Source organism: Melozone crissalis, unplaced genomic scaffold (genome assembly GCF_028551555.1).
Source record: "Melozone crissalis strain CALT ecotype California unplaced genomic scaffold, PUWL_Pcris_2 ptg000014l_1, whole genome shotgun sequence".
In the NCBI taxonomy this organism is placed as follows: Eukaryota; Metazoa; Chordata; class Aves; order Passeriformes; family Passerellidae; genus Melozone; species Melozone crissalis.
Window position 1 is genome coordinate 18734345 of NW_026535792.1, and position 15182 is coordinate 18749526.

The following is a 15182-nucleotide window of genomic DNA, read 5'->3' on the forward strand; positions in this document are numbered from 1 at the left end:
GGACTTTTTTCTGTGACAAAAATCCCAGCTGCACGAAGCCTGGGGCGTGGGCAGAGCTGCTCCTCAGAGGTGCTTCAGGCAGCACAGTGAGAGACAGCAAGCATCCCCTCATCCCAGGATCCCCCAGAACAGAGCTGGCACAAGCATCACCTTGGGAACCACACCCAGCTCAGGCAGGGGACATCTCTGGACTAATCCAAAGCCAGCCACCATCATGAGCCTCGACAGAAGGTTCTGAAGTACATTAGCAGAGGGGTTTTTGTATAGCTAATAGGCAGCAATGACTGCTGATTTCTCCACAGATTGCCACATTTGAAGAATTCAGTCTTTTCTCAAGGAAGAAAGGCAGGGGCAAACAGGTGGCCCAAGAGACACAGACCTGAAATTGAGATGACTCCCTATCCTGAGCAATTTAAATAATAGAAGTCTTCAGTAAATATTTCAATACAACAGTTCCAAGAAGGATTATCTGAAACAGGGGCAATCCTTAAGTATGATGTGAAGCAAAAACCGCCCAAAGATAGAATAAAGAATATCCAAGTTGAAAGATGAAATTGTGCTCCCAGCCAGCACTTTCTTTCTAAGCTCTTCAAAAAGGAAGTGGGGACTCAACAAGCAACCTACAAGCTCTGGTGAGATGCATGAAAACTGACAGCACAGAATTACTAGAACATTTGTGTTCTCTACTGTCAGGGTTACTGGATTTACACTGATAACCAAAATATTTTCGAGTCGCTACAATACAGAGACTTCACAAACATTTAATGAGTCATTCCTTTAATATATTTTATTTAAACCCCAAACTTATGTGAACTGGTGCATGCTGTACCTAAGGGAGGGGAAAATAAACAAAATGTGTCAACAGAACTAGCAGGGCACCAGTTCCTGCTTGGCAAGGAGCATCCACAGGCAAGGTGAGTCCTGCCACACTCCACTTGGGCTGCAACAATGCTGCCAAAGCCAGCAGCAAGCCAGGGAGGCTGAGGGGGTGGATTCCAGGATAACAGGGCAGAACTGGGAGCAGGACCATGGCACAAGGCAGAGGGACAGAGAGAAACCATCTGATGGCTCCCCAAAAGGGCCTGGTTTAAGGCTGCTGTCATTATTGACCATGCAGTTTAGAAGTTTGTCAAGCATCACATCCAAACCAAACAAAGCTCAGCCCTTCTGGCCAGGCTGCTGGAATGGGGAACAGCTCCTGGGCCAGGAGAAATCACTTGGAGTGGAGCACAGGGACACAGTGGTCTTTGAGCTTTACACAAGTCCCAGAGGTGCTGCTTTGGTTAATCTGCTGCAAAACACTCTGCAGAGATTTACTTGGCTTAAAAGTGGCTTGCTGTGGCTGAACCTAAACTCCTTCTTAAATTAAACCACAAATATGAAGGTCCACAGAGGGCTATGCAATAATCTGCAACCACCTCCCTCAAGGAATCACAGCTGGGCATGAAATCCCTGGAAGCCCAAATTATCCACACACTCCACATCCCCAGCACTTGATAAGGACTTTGGAGACAACACAGATTACTGCACTTGGCAGAGGCATGGACCTGAAACTTCCCATTCCTTGGGGTGGGAAAAGTTGTACCAGCTGGGAGAGAGCTAGGCACCATGCAGCTCCCAACATTTCTGGCACACAAACCCTTCTGCAAGGAAGACATTTCATTCCATAACCTGGCATGACTGAGTTTTGTACAGAGAAAAATGAGCCTGCCAATCACTCCTGACCTTCCCCTTCCCACTCTGGAGCATCTCTCTGCATCCGTTTTAAAATGCAAGACAAATCCCATGTATCTGCAGCATCTCAAAATATCCTTTTCTTGGATGAAACCTTGCTTTTTCAGAAGGATTTGTGTTCATCTTTGAGTCTTATAAAACACTCTTTTACTGGCTTTGCAACCATGAGGGCACAAGTCTCTCCCTAAGTATTTCTCCACAGACCTGCATCTTAAACTTGTCATACACAAAGCTACACTTTCTCAGAATAAAGCAAGTTTTGACCCAGATTCTAGAGAATAAGTATCTTATCAACAAAATTGATTTTTAAATAACATACATAACACTGTATACTTCTGATCACAGATAACAAACAAAAAAAGGATATTAAAGAGAATTATGTAAACTAGCCTGTGAGGAAAGCTAAAATAAAGACCTTTGTCCTTACTCCATCATTCTTGTGCAAAGGACTGCAAATACCCACACTTGGGATCCAACAAAAACATGGAGCTTGAGAGTTGCAAAGCAGCAGAAGAGGTGAACACAGTGAGCAAAGGAGAAGGACTTATGGAGTAAAGAGTGTATTCCAGTGTGCAAAATCAACCTCACTATATATACACATTTCTTCAGGAATCAGGAAACCTGGAAGGCTCCAAGCCATCCACAAAAGCCCTGGGGAAGGATGTCAAACCCCAGGGCCATGTGCTACGGATAAGCTTCAAAGCCAAGGAGAGGCACCACAGGAGCCACTTCCTCCACTCACTCCTTACAAACCTTTTGCTAGCAGGGCTATTCCCAGGGACTCCTGGAGACTGGGAGTAGATGCTCTGCAGCTTTCCAGCTAGGGAGGAGATTTGAGATTGCCACTTAATAGTGAAGCATGAAACCCCAGTTACACCAAGGAAATTAATAAGAGAATGGATTAGGTTGGAAGGGACCTTGATGACCATCTAGCTCCAATCCCCTGCTGTAGGGGATTATTTATCATGTACATTGCCATTATTAAATATTGGTCATTTTAACCATTTTAACCATTGGAAATTCCTCACCAAAACAGTGTACAAGGGAAAACATCTGCCAAGGGCTGCTCAAGCCCGGCTGGTGTCTCCGGGAGGGGATGCAGAGACTGCATGACACCGGAATCCCATGGGAAGGCAGGGATGGCAGGAGCCAGCAGCGCAGGGAAGGCAGGGGATGGGGCAGAGGCCGCTGTCAGGGCTGCGGGGAAGGGCTGAACCGGAGGGCGGCCCGGTGGCATCGGTACCCGGGGCTCTGAGACCCGTGAAAGTTTCATGAGCCCGGTGCGGCTCTCGGTGCGAACGGGGCCGCCGGGCTAGGGACCCGTCCGGCCCGTGGCACTGCCGCACACACAGAGCCGCACACCCACACCCACATCCCCACACACCGCCCCCAGCCCACGCCGTCCCCACCCGAGACAAAGGCCGGCCCCGCCGCCCCCCGCGCTGACAGCCCGGCCCGGCCCGGCCCCGCCGCACGTGGGCCGCCCGCCGAACTTAGTTTGTGCCGGCGCCGCCGGGCCGGGCCGGGCCGGGCCGCCGCGGGCAGCGCAGCCCATCGGGGCAGGGAGCTGAGGAACGGGGAGCGGCGGCGGCCTGCGGGCCGGAAGAGCCGGTGCGGGCGCGCAGGGCTCGGTGCGCCGGCGGCGGGGCCGCCCGCCCTGCCCGCGGGGCGGCAGCACCGCCCGGCCGCGGGGCCGGCGGGAGGGAGGGAGCGCGGGAGGGCGGAGGGCAGCGGGAGGGGCGGGCCCGGCGCGGCCGGGCCCGGGCGGGCGGGCAGGACTCACCCACGCAGGCAGCTCCTCCGGGCCCACCGGGCCCGCGCGGCCTCACCCCGCACCGGGCACCAACGGCCGCAACATGGCGGCGGCGGCGGCGGGTGGGGCCGGGGGCGGAGCGGGGCGGGCCGGGCACAGCGGAACCGCCCCCCCTTCCCTTCCCTTCCCTTCCCTTCCCTTCCCTTCTCTTCCCTTCCCTTCCCTTCCCTTCCCCGCTGCCCCGCTCTCCCTCCGGGAGGCTCCTGCCAGCGGCGTCCACGGCCCCGGCCCGGTCCCGCCGCCCCTCACGCCGCCGCGGCCCCGCGCTGCCGCTGTTCTACGGTTCCCTCACCAAACCTGCCCTGGGATCGGCTCCGCTGCAGCCCCCGCTCCGTGTCTCCCGCTCCTTCCCCGCTGTGTGTCCCACACCCGGCCTGTTGCGGTTCGCTCACATTACGCCACGGACCCGCTGATCTCTCATAAAGGCGAGAGCGGAGCTCCGGGCTGGGGAGCCTCACCCTGATCCTGGCAAGGCGGCGGAGCCAATAACCCCCGGAGCCCTTTCCAAACAGCGAGGACAAGGAGATGCCTGGGATCTGTCAGCACAGGTTACTAAGGGCTTCCATCCCTCATGCCTTCTGCATGGAAATTACCAGAACGGTAGATTTAGATTAGAGGTTAGGGAGACATTCTTCCCTGTGAGGACAGCGAGGCCTTCCTGGTTGCCCAGAGCAGCTGTGGCTGCCCCATCCCTGGAAGTGTCTCAGGCCAGGTTGGACAGGGCTTGGAGCAGCCTGGGATAATGGAAGGTGTCCCTGTCCATGGAACAGTCTGGAACAGAATGAACTTTAAGGCCCTTTCCATTCTATGGCAAATTCACGGGATGAGGAGAGGGTGGTGGATATTGTTGTGCTCCATCCGTGTCCAGTTCTGGGCTCCTCAGCACAAGAGAGGCATGGACATAGTGGAGGTGCCATGGAGTGGTTGAAGCACCTCCCCTGGAAGGAAAGGCTGAGAGACTTGAGACTGTTCATCCCATGGAAGAGCAAAGTCAGGGAGGGCTCATCCAGGTCTGCAAATACCTGCAAAGAAGAAGGAGCCAGGTTCTTCCCAGTGGTGGTGCCCAGTGCCAGGAGCAGAGGCCATGGGCACACACTGATGCACATCAGGAAATCCTTTTTCCCTGTGATGGTAACCACAGGCTGGCTCAGGCTGCCCAAGGCTGTGGAGTCTTCATCCTTGGAGGTGTTCAAAAGCAGTTGGGATTTTCTGAGCAGCCAGTATTAGCTGGCCCAGATGACCTCAGGAGTTCTTTTCCAACTTCAAGTACTCTGAGATGCTGTGAAACATTTTGTATTAAGGTGTGGACATGCACACTCCTATCATAATAAATCAACAATATTTCTTGAGGCTGTCTTCCTGTGAACTGATATTTTAACCATCTACCCCCAGCACCAAACATACAGCACTGCTCATACTACATTTATTTTTTATCTAGTTAAATAATTAATTTTTTCTTTGACATCATGGGCAAAAAAAGTCTTTTTTTCTAGCTGACACATGGAGCTTCACATCTTTGACTTCTGAATCAGTGTCATCACTTTTCTTCTTTTGGAGGTGATAGCCAGTTTCCAAAAACAAGCAAAAGGACAAAGGGACTCACAAACAGAAAACATTTTCAAAATTGCAACTGTTACCTCTAATTTTAGCACATGTCTATGAAAACCTCTAAATTGTATCTAGTAAGAGAGCTGACATTTGTTACACAATTTACTAAGAGCTGTCACAGTCCCGAACAAGTCGTAGCCTGCCGGAAAGCTGTGGTAATTTGAAGGATTGTGATAATTAAGAAATGTAATGCCAATGGGAATTTAGCTCCATCCCTTTAGATGGCCAAGGAGGAGAGACAGCCCTGGAGTGGCTGGGGTCCCTTCCTCAAGACAGCAAATACACAAAATGCTCTAAGGAAAGTCCATGTCTTTCAGCATGACCTAAAAACTACATTAGTCCCATGTGGTGATTTGACAAATCTGGAAGCAAAACATCTTCCTCCTCTTTGTTTTTCTTTTAAAATTTAAATGTGTCCCTTTAGGCTTGTTTTGTAAATGTTATGGAATCCCCACCCCTGGAAGTATCCAAGGCTGGACAGGGCTTGGAGCACCCTGATCTAGTGGAAGGTGTCCCTGTCCGTGACAGGGGTGTGGAATGGGATGGGCTTTACCTTCCAACCCAAACCAGTCTGGGATTCTGTGATTTGACGTGGAAAAGACAAAAGGAGACAAGGCACAGAGCAGCCCTCTGCACTTGGGAGGTGCTGAGGCCTGAGCAGGGAGCAACAGTGGTGGAACCCACCTCAGAGAGTGAAACCCCTGGATGAAACACTCTGAATATGTGGGACCTTAACTTTTAATTCTTGACCTGCTTGGGGTTGTTGGTGCTTGCTTTTTATCTGGGGGAAGTGGTTCTTCCCAGGTGCCAGTGTGCTGAAAAGTGTTTGGAGGCAGGCAGGCTGGCAAGGACAGTGAGACTCATTTTATTTTTAATAACAAACATTACAAAGTCTTGAGCATTCATGTCTAAGCAACTGTCAGTTTTCACATCAGAGATTCATTTGTTTCTGCCAGACGTCTGTGTTGTAGTGAATTACCTTGAGCTGGTTGCAAAACTTGCCTGTTACAAAACTGTAATTAATGTTTCAGAAACTCGGGGGAAGATTTGTTATTGGCAGGGTGAGTATGGATCCCCAGACACAAACATTCCTCCAAGATAACACTGTAGCCCTTGGTGTTACCTACACACACATGAAAAAAGGGGTGTAACTTAAATCAGGGTAATTAATTACACAGATGGCTTCTGTATACATTTAAAACCATTTACAGCTATCACTTTGGCTTTTTTGGTCTCACTCACTCCCAGGGCCTGCCCTCTTCATTGCCCCAAACTGGTTTTTTCTGTCTTTTTCCTCATTTACACAAATATTGATCAGCTGGTGCATGTCTTCACTGAAGATCCCTCTGTGCAACCAGTGATCCACCACAAACACAGGAAAACCTGCCTCTACCCCACATCCATACAACTTGGAGTGGTTGTGATACTCTCTTGCAGTGATGGAGCCCTGACCTTAAATTCCTGAGCCAAATCTAAGAGAACAAAGCCATGTCTCCCAGCGAGTTTGGGAACAGGAATAAGAACCATAAAGTGGGAAAATCCCAACAGGGAAGGACTGTTTTATTCCTTGACAAGCTTCTGAATCCCATTTGTTGGAATTTGGTGGATTCCCAGTCGGAGCCAAGATGAGATTTCTTGCAGGGAGGTTGCAGCCAAACCCTGCTGAAGTGCCAAGGGTGCACCTTGCCCATATCAGCTTTTTCTGCTGCAATACCAAACCCATTCTACCTCTCTACCAGAAAGCCAGGAGAATAACTTCCAGTTTTCTTCACCATGAGAACTGCAGGCTCCAGACAGTACAGACACACTCCAAGGTCTGGGCAAGCAAGGACCCTCTGTGCAATCCTCTGAGCTGACAGCAGAGCCCTGAGCTGTGTTGCTCTGCCCAAGAAGAGCAGCTCTGCCCATTTATGAGCACGTGAGGGGCTCCATGGCTGCTGTGGGACTCACAGTGACCCCTCTCCTTCCCCAGCTGCCTCTGAACAGGCTCACTCCCACGCTCCAGCCTGTGGCAAGAGAACCTTCTCAAGATCCTCTCCTGATGGAGCAATGTCTCCTGCGGCTGCAGTGGCTGGGGAGCTCCGTGGTTTCCCCACACATTCCCAGGGGGACAAGGGCTGGAGCTGATCTTGCCTTTGTGCCTCCATTTGCCCCATGTGATAGCAGTGGGATAGCTCTGTGAACCAGAGAGAGCTGATTCAAGTTTGTAAACCTCTTCAGGGAAGGAATTAAACTTTGAATCATCCCTCATCATAGAATCGTGGACTCATTTTGGCTGGAAAGGCCCTCTGAGATCAGTGATCCCAACCATTAATGCAGCTCTGCCATGTTCACCACTAAACCATGTCCCCAGGTGCCACATCCTTATGTTTTAAATCCTCCCAGGGGTGGGGACTCCCCCACTGCCCTGAGCAGCTGAGTCAGTGCCTGAACATCCTTCCAGTGAAGAAAATTTCCTCAATATCCAACCTGAACTTTCCCTAATACAACTCCAAGCCATTTCCTCTTGCCATCCGGGGAGCAGAGCCCAAGCCCCACCCAGCTGCCCCCTCCTGTCAGGAGCTGTGCAGAGCCAGAAGGTCCCACCCGAGCCTCCTTTTCTGCAGGCTGAGCCCCCCCAGCTCCCTCAGCCCTTCCTGGTGCTCCAGACCCTTCCCCAGCTCTGTTCACTTCCCTGGATGTGCTCCAGCCCCTCAAAATCTTGTCATGAAGGGTCATGCCCCCAGGATTGGAATTCAGCTTACCCATAGTCTGACAAGTGGTTGTGTGGGCAAAAACAAAGACTGAGGTACTTGACTCCCCAGCTGGAGGGACCAGCAGCATTGAGTCACAGCCCACATTGCTCCTGTAAACTCTCCCAAACTTTGGTAAAAAAATTTAAACAAAACCTTGAGAAAATTGCCGGAAAAATAATTCCATAAGGGTTCTCTGTCTTAAACTGCCAGCAGCACACTCCAAGCAGTATCAGTGCAGTTGGATCTTGAAAAACTTCCCCAAGAAAGCTCCAGAAATTGCTTAGCATGCTCACAAAAAGAGGGATGGGAGTGTAGATACTGGCACAAGGTCAGTACAAGGTGCAGGTGTAGCTGAGGGGTGAGGGGGATGTTTTTCCCAACAGGAGGAACAGGCAGCCAACAAGATCAAGTTTAAGGTAAGGTAGGAAAGAAGAGGTCAGTAGATTAAATTCTTCTGCTTCAAATTATCACACAGAGCTAGGAGAGGCATTTATGAGAATATATGAATATATTTCCAGATGTTAAACAAGGATTAAGGGCAACATAGCCCCAAAACAAGGGGCTAGTGAACAGAAGCTATTTCCACTACTAGAGTAAGGACAAAATAGCTCAGAAATGGAGTTTTTGGTGCACAGGCCCCTCTCCTCACCCCCACAACCTGTGCCACTTCTTCCCTGGCACTTACATACCTAAATACCCTTCCTCATGCTTCTGGTTGTGGAAATGTCCTCTGGCACTTTCCCAGGTGCTCACAGGGAGCCCTGCTGACCCTCCCTGTGGCGCAGTTAAAAGGTCATGGGGGACAGGAGGCATCTGAGCCATTGAATGTGCAGCTGGGTGTGAGTGGGGTGGGCCCAGCCCCAGGCAGGGCAGCACATTCTCAGGCTTTATCCCACAAGCTGTGCTGAGGAGCTGCATTTTAAACTGTTCCCAGTCTGGGGCAGAGGCTTTTCTTCATAACTAGGGACAAGACGATAACTGGGAACCAGAGGATTTTTCTTCTTGCTCTCCAAACCTTCAAGTTTCTAGGAATCCCACAGGTGAGGCAAAAAAAATCTTCTGTGTTTGTCTTCTTAATGTCATACTAATGGATTTGGCTCAGGAGCTGGGATCCACCTGTGTGGTATCCAATGCATGTCCCCTGAGCAAATCAGGGTGTGCTCCAGGGCACTCTGCTGCTCTCACTCCCTGGGTAATCCTTCCACCAAGCTCTCAGTCGAGGGAAAGACCAGCACCTTGGAAAAAAATGCTAAATTTTCAATTTGGTTTTGATTTTGTTAACACAAATGTCTTGGCTTCAACTTTGTGTCTTGTTTCACACACAAGGGCAGAGCCCCCCACAAATACTGCAGGGGGATAAATGTAGATAAATGTAGTTTCAGCCTCCTACATGTCCTGTGCCTCCTGCATCACCTCTGCTCATTGCACCTGCACCTCCTCTTCCTCCTGCATCCTCTCTCCCTCCTGTGTTGTCTCATTCCTGCCTTGCCTTGGGCCCTTGTTCTCCTTTAGTTCTGCACCCTCTGCCCCATATTGGTATCACACAGGACACAGTTCCTTGTCCCTGTGAAAGACTTTCTGGAGACTGGCTGGAATTAATCAGCAGGAATTACTCCCCTGGAGAGGTCACAGCTGTCAGCCACATGTTGTGGGGCTGCAGCTCCTGAGAAGCAGTATTAGATGCAATAGCAATTTCCTAAAAGTTAGAAAGTCATAGAATCCCAGAATGGTTTGGGCTGGAAGGACTGAAAAGCTCATTTTTCTCCACCTGCTGGGATGGGCAGGTGGAGAAAAATGAGTGGAAGATGTCTTCCACTAGACCAGGTTGCTCCAAGCCCCATCAGTGCACAGAGTACTGTAAGAAGTGCAGGGTTCTGAGTACTTTTTGTTCAAACCAAGCTTTGAGAGAAAGGAAAAAATACAGGAAACTATAAGGGGGTGTGACTAATGGGCTTTTCAGGAATGGGGAAAAAAAAAGAAAATAAGATTTGTTAAGAAGAAAATTCTTTTTATGCCTTAAAAGCATGACAGACGATGCTGAGAAAGCACTGTAATGGCACAGTCAAAAGTCATCTGAAAATGAAGTTTTCCATTGTGGGCCTCCTTTGACCCCATTAACTGCAGACATTAGAGCATTTCATGTCCTTTTTTATCCTGTTAGGCATCCATGGGGCCCCAGCTAAGCTGGGCTGTCACTCAGGACACTGAGCAATGGGCTGGGGTGCCTCTGATGTGTCAGCAAAAGATGTTTAACTGTAGGACAAACAAATGTCTCTGGCCTTCAAGAAACAATTTTCCAAAGGTTGAACTTGTATTGACTCATGCCAGTGTAGCAGAGAAATGCACTCAGCACTCTCATTGCAGCCTACCAGGAATCAGCAGCATTTCCTGTGAGGGAAAATAGTGGAGAGGAGCCAGGAATGAATAAGCAGCCTCATTGCACTGTGGATCATAAAACCTCTTCCTATGAAAGGGCTACCTAGGGCTTGTTAAAGCATTGATGAAGGCAAAGAATAAAATTGCAATGAGGTATACAGGATAAAATTATAACCTCCAGGTAGGTAGGAGACAGGTAATAAAGGAATTGGCCTCTTTGGGAGGCAGCTTATGTCATCTTCTCCTGGAGCATCTTTCCCTGTCAAAGAATGTCCAGTGAAGAAATCTCTCCTAATATCCAACCTAAAGCTCCCCTGGTGCAGCTTGAGGCCATTTCCTGTGGTCCTCCTGCTGTGTGTCACATTCCTCAAGAAGGATGAGGTTGTGTGCATCACACAGGGCCCTCACAAAGAGCTCCTGCACTTCTGCCCCTGACACAGGGACCACGTGTGTCTGGGACAGACTTTTTGTTCCCACCATTAAAGTGACCTGAAGGAGGCCACTGGAGCTGGCTGATGTGCTGGAGGGTTGTGATGTGTGTCTGAATGTCCTGTGGCAGGAGCTGAGCTGGGCTGATGCCAAACCATGGCAATGCATGAGCATTCAATAGGGATTCACTTTGTCTCAGGGCCCCATGGCCAGCAGCAAAAACATGGCGAGTGTTTTTGAGTCTGAGTCCCCAGTGTGGAACCCGGACAAGACTGACCTTTTGATGCTGTGAAATCCTGCAAGACTCTTTTAAATTAGTGACATTTGTTGGCAATGGTGCCTACAAACGACAGTTTTTCTTCTAGTCAGAGAAGAGGAAGTGAGAACATGTGAGGGAAAACAACATGGTGGCACCGAGGGCAGTGGAGAAAAGGAGGGGGAAGAGGGGCTTTGGAGCTGAGAGTCCCCTGCAGGCCATGGTAAAGGCTGTGTTAAAACAAACTGTCCCCCAAAAATGCATGGAGGATGCACGGATCCACTCACAGCAGAGAAGGTGGATGGCAGAGAGAGCTGTGATCCAGTGGAAAACACAAATGGAGAGAGAAGGCCACTGCTCCCAGAGAGAGAGATAGAGAGAAGACCCTTGCTGCTGGGAAAGAGGGAGGTGTTGGAGAAAAAAAGGTGTTTCAGAAGCTTATTCTACTTCTCATTATCCTCCTCTGATCGCTAATATTAAATTTACTTTACACCTTTAAATTTGAACCCGTTTTGCCCTTAGAGTGTTTTTTCCCCAAGTCCTTAGCTCATGAGCCCTTTGTTAAATTTTTTCCCTCTCATCTGCCCAGCTCTCTGTAACAAGAGAAGAGAAGTGAGTGACTTCTGTGGGTGCCTGGTGCTTGGCCAGTGTTAAACCATGACAGAGTGAGAGGCATCCATGACCCAAGGAACTCCAGACCCTGACAGACATGGGCATGCAGACCACTTAGAAGGATTGATCTTATGCTTTCAATAAATCTTCTCTTCTGCCCAAAATCCTTCCATTTTTCCTCCCAGATTGATTGCAACTCTCAGCATGCTTTTTGGTGTTCTCCATTACATCCTTGGCAGAACTGTCCCAACCCAGTTCAAAGGCTGGACCCTCCAGGTGAGATCCAACTTTTGAGGGACATTCTGCTGCTTCTTGTGGTTTTGGCCACCACAGTGGCTCTGTGGGGAGGGAGATGGGGCAGGCAGCGTCAGGAGGAGCCCAGCAGTGATGCCAGGGTGATGGTCTGTGCAGGTGGGCATCCACAAGGCTGCAGCAGCTCTCAGGAGGGGCTCCATGATGCCAGCAGTGCACTGAGACACACTATCCCCATATTGGAAATGCTGTGCTTAAATTGCAGATTTTCCCTAATTAACACAGATGCCAGAGAGATGTTTTTAAAAGGATGTGAGAAACTCAACAGCTGCTGAATTTGCACAGCCGACGTGCATGAAAAGCCCCATGGGCAGGAGAACGTGGTCCTCCCAGAGGAGCTGCTCTGCTCTGTCTGACCTGCCAGGCATGACCCTCCAGGGACCTGCAAAATAACCTCAAAAAAGAGAGCTATAACTTCCAGTAATGCAATGTGCCATTTGTATCTCCACCAAGCACAAGGGATGCAGCACCTTCTCTGCCTCTGCTCTTGGCTAAATGTTTTTGTATTCCCCAGGCAGTGGGAGCCACCTTCTCTTTCCAGCTGTGAGGGGTGTAAACCTGCTGGCTCAGCTAACCTGCCCTCTGCTCTCCAGGAACAATTTCCTCCTCTCCAATTACTCCACCTATTAACACAATAAAACCATGCTTAAGAAGGATTTTTCCTTGCGAGACTGGTGAGGCCCTGGCACAGGCTGCCCAGAGAAGCTGTGGCTGCCCCATCCCTGGAAGTGTTCAAGGCCCATTTAGACCATGAGTGGAGTTCCCTGTGAGAAGCAATTCTTTGCTGATGTTTCCCTTGTTAGAAATGGTGACAGGCTGCCTCATGCTTTGCTCTGCAATGCAGAGAGGTTATCAGGCCACCACAAGCTCCCTGCACAACATTGGAGCTGTTTGGGACACAAAGTTTAGCAAAAAAAAATCAAAACCTGGGGAAAAAAACTAACAACAAAAAAAGTGGAGGAAATCATGGGCTTGGGAGCTCCTTCCCAGAGGACAGAGTGAGTGGAACATTATTTCTGCATTTCTCTGCATCATGAATGGTTTCTTACCCAGAAATTCACTGCTGCAGTGTAGCAAAGGTCCCTCTGGACTGGAGGCTGCAGAAGGGCTGTGCCATGCACTGAGCTCCTCCTGCAGCCTGGCACAGCCCCACAGGCAGGGAAGGACAGAGCAGAGCCCCAAGCACTGCTGCTCACACACAGCACAGGAGCTTGGTGGACCTGTGGATGCAGCTCCTGACCTGCAGAATACACAGGGACATCCAAACATGCACAGCAAACCCTGGCCAGACTCCCAGAGTGCTCCAACACCCCAGCTCTCCTCCAGACCTCTAAAATCACAGGCACATTTACATTCCTCAGGAAGTTTCCTCCAAAAAGCACTCCAAGAACTTCCTTGAAAAGATGCACAAGTCTCAGATACCTGAAGGTAAAAGCAGTCATTAAAAAGGCATAAACAAAGGGCATCATGATTGTTTTGTCACATCTTCAGTCTTGAAAGGAGGCTGAAATAACCTTTATATAATCCCATTAGCATTTTCCAGCGAATACAAGGCATTTTAGGAGGCTGAACAATATCTTTCCTTATCATCCAGAAAGGTTAGAGGTATTTATCTGATTTAATATTTTATAATTTATATTAAGTGACACAGAAGAATGAAGCAGGCAGGCCAAGAGGTGGCTGCAGTGACACAGCAGATGCCACCCCCTGCTCCTCCAGCAATGCCCAATGGCCTGGGCATGAGCCAGGGAACACCCCTTGACCATCAGCTCTTCAGAAAAGTGGATTTTGTGCTGTGCCCTGCCTGGGTGAGGACCCCAGATGCCAAGGCCAGCTCCCCCACACGTACAACACTGCCACTTGACCCTCTTCAGTGTCACATTTGCAGGAGCTGCTACTCTACCACCACATTCCCAGGGGATGAAACATCTTCTAGAATCATAGGATCATGGAATTATTAAGGTTGGAGAAGCCCTCTAAGGTCATTGAGTCCAGCTGCCAGGTTCACCACTAAACCACGTCCCCAAGTGCCACATCCACTTTTTTTGGAACACTTCCAGGGATGGTGACACCACCAGTGCCCTGGACAACCTGTGCCAATGCCTGATCACTTTTTCTGTGAAGAACTTTTCCTCAAAATCCAATCTGAACTTCCCCTGGTACAACCTGAGTCAGCTCCTGTCATCCTATCCCTTGTTCCATGAGAGCAGTGCTCAATCCCCACCTGGCTGCACAATCTTGTTTGGGAATTATGGAGCACAAGAATTCCCCCTCTGAGCCTCCTTTCCTCTGGGCTGAGCCCCCCCCAGCTGCTCCAGACCCTTTCCCAGCTCTGGACACACTCCAGCCCCTCAATGTGTGTTGTGGAGTGAGGATCTCCTGCAGTGCCTGCATCTCCAGGCTGCCTGTCCTCTGTCCTTTCCCTTGTCAGAACACAGCCTTGACCAAACTGCAGCATCCTCCAAGGAGGGAAGGAGTGAAATGTCCCTTCTGGGGAAGAAGGAAGGAGGGACAGTGAGAAAAGAGGGGTTTGGTCTCAAAAACAGGTTCCAAATCCCAGGAGGACCCAGGGCAGGCAGTGCTCGTGTGGTCAGGCACCAATGCTCTCCACAAGGGTGACTCTGGATCTGCAGGAGCAGCAGGTCAGGAGCAGCCCCCTCCCTCTCTGGGAGCCCAAACTGCCCCATCCCACATCCCCAGGGACCTGTGGGTGCCCCATTTCCCCAGCCATGCAGTCCTTGAGGAAGCATTGCCTGGTTTTCATCTCTGGTAGGGAATGGAAATGAGGAGGTTATTCTTTGCTGAAACATTCTGCAAAAGTCAGAGCTGAAATCTCTCACTTTTCTCTTCCATCTGTTTATTTTTACCACTTAATAACACGTCTGTCTTGTCAACTGTTCCTGACACTGTGGCAAGAAAACCCAACTCAGTGAAGACAGATTTATCAAAGAGACATTAGCTCTTCCTCGCTGTGTGACACCACATCAGCTCTCCTGCACATGAAGTCTGCTCTGTAATTTCAAAGTGTGTCTTCTATCTCTTTGAGGGGCTGATATGACCAATATATTTGAAATTGTTGCTTGTTATGCAAAAGGTTATCCAAACTGTGAAGATAAGAAGCAATTTCAAGTGCTTCAAGGAGCCTCCTTTTTTTTGATGTGTTTTTCTCCCCACTGCCACATGATGTTACAGACCTAATTTCAAGAGATTAGTAACAATTGCAAAACAGTCATTGAAATAATCTGTGATAGAGCACAGAACTCTGGGACAACATGAAAAGTCTGGGCAATCAATAATTTCTCACCAT

At 49.7% G+C, this 15182-nt stretch overlaps 1 protein-coding gene across 3 annotated transcripts in view; it reads right to left on the bottom strand.

Moving 5' to 3' along the window:
* ZNF592 (zinc finger protein 592) overlaps positions 1–3601 on the bottom strand; it is a 39362-nt gene extending 35761 nt beyond the window's left edge. For 2 of the 3 annotated variants that reach the window (XM_054272908.1, XM_054272906.1), the window contains exon 1: positions 3518–3601. The gene's annotated coding sequence lies outside the window, so the exon portion shown is untranslated. Of the gene's footprint in view, positions 1–2487; positions 2544–3517 lie in introns of those variants that run through there. The other variant, XM_054272907.1, reaches the window with a different exon arrangement.
* Between the last annotated feature and the right edge of the window lie 11581 nt (positions 3602–15182).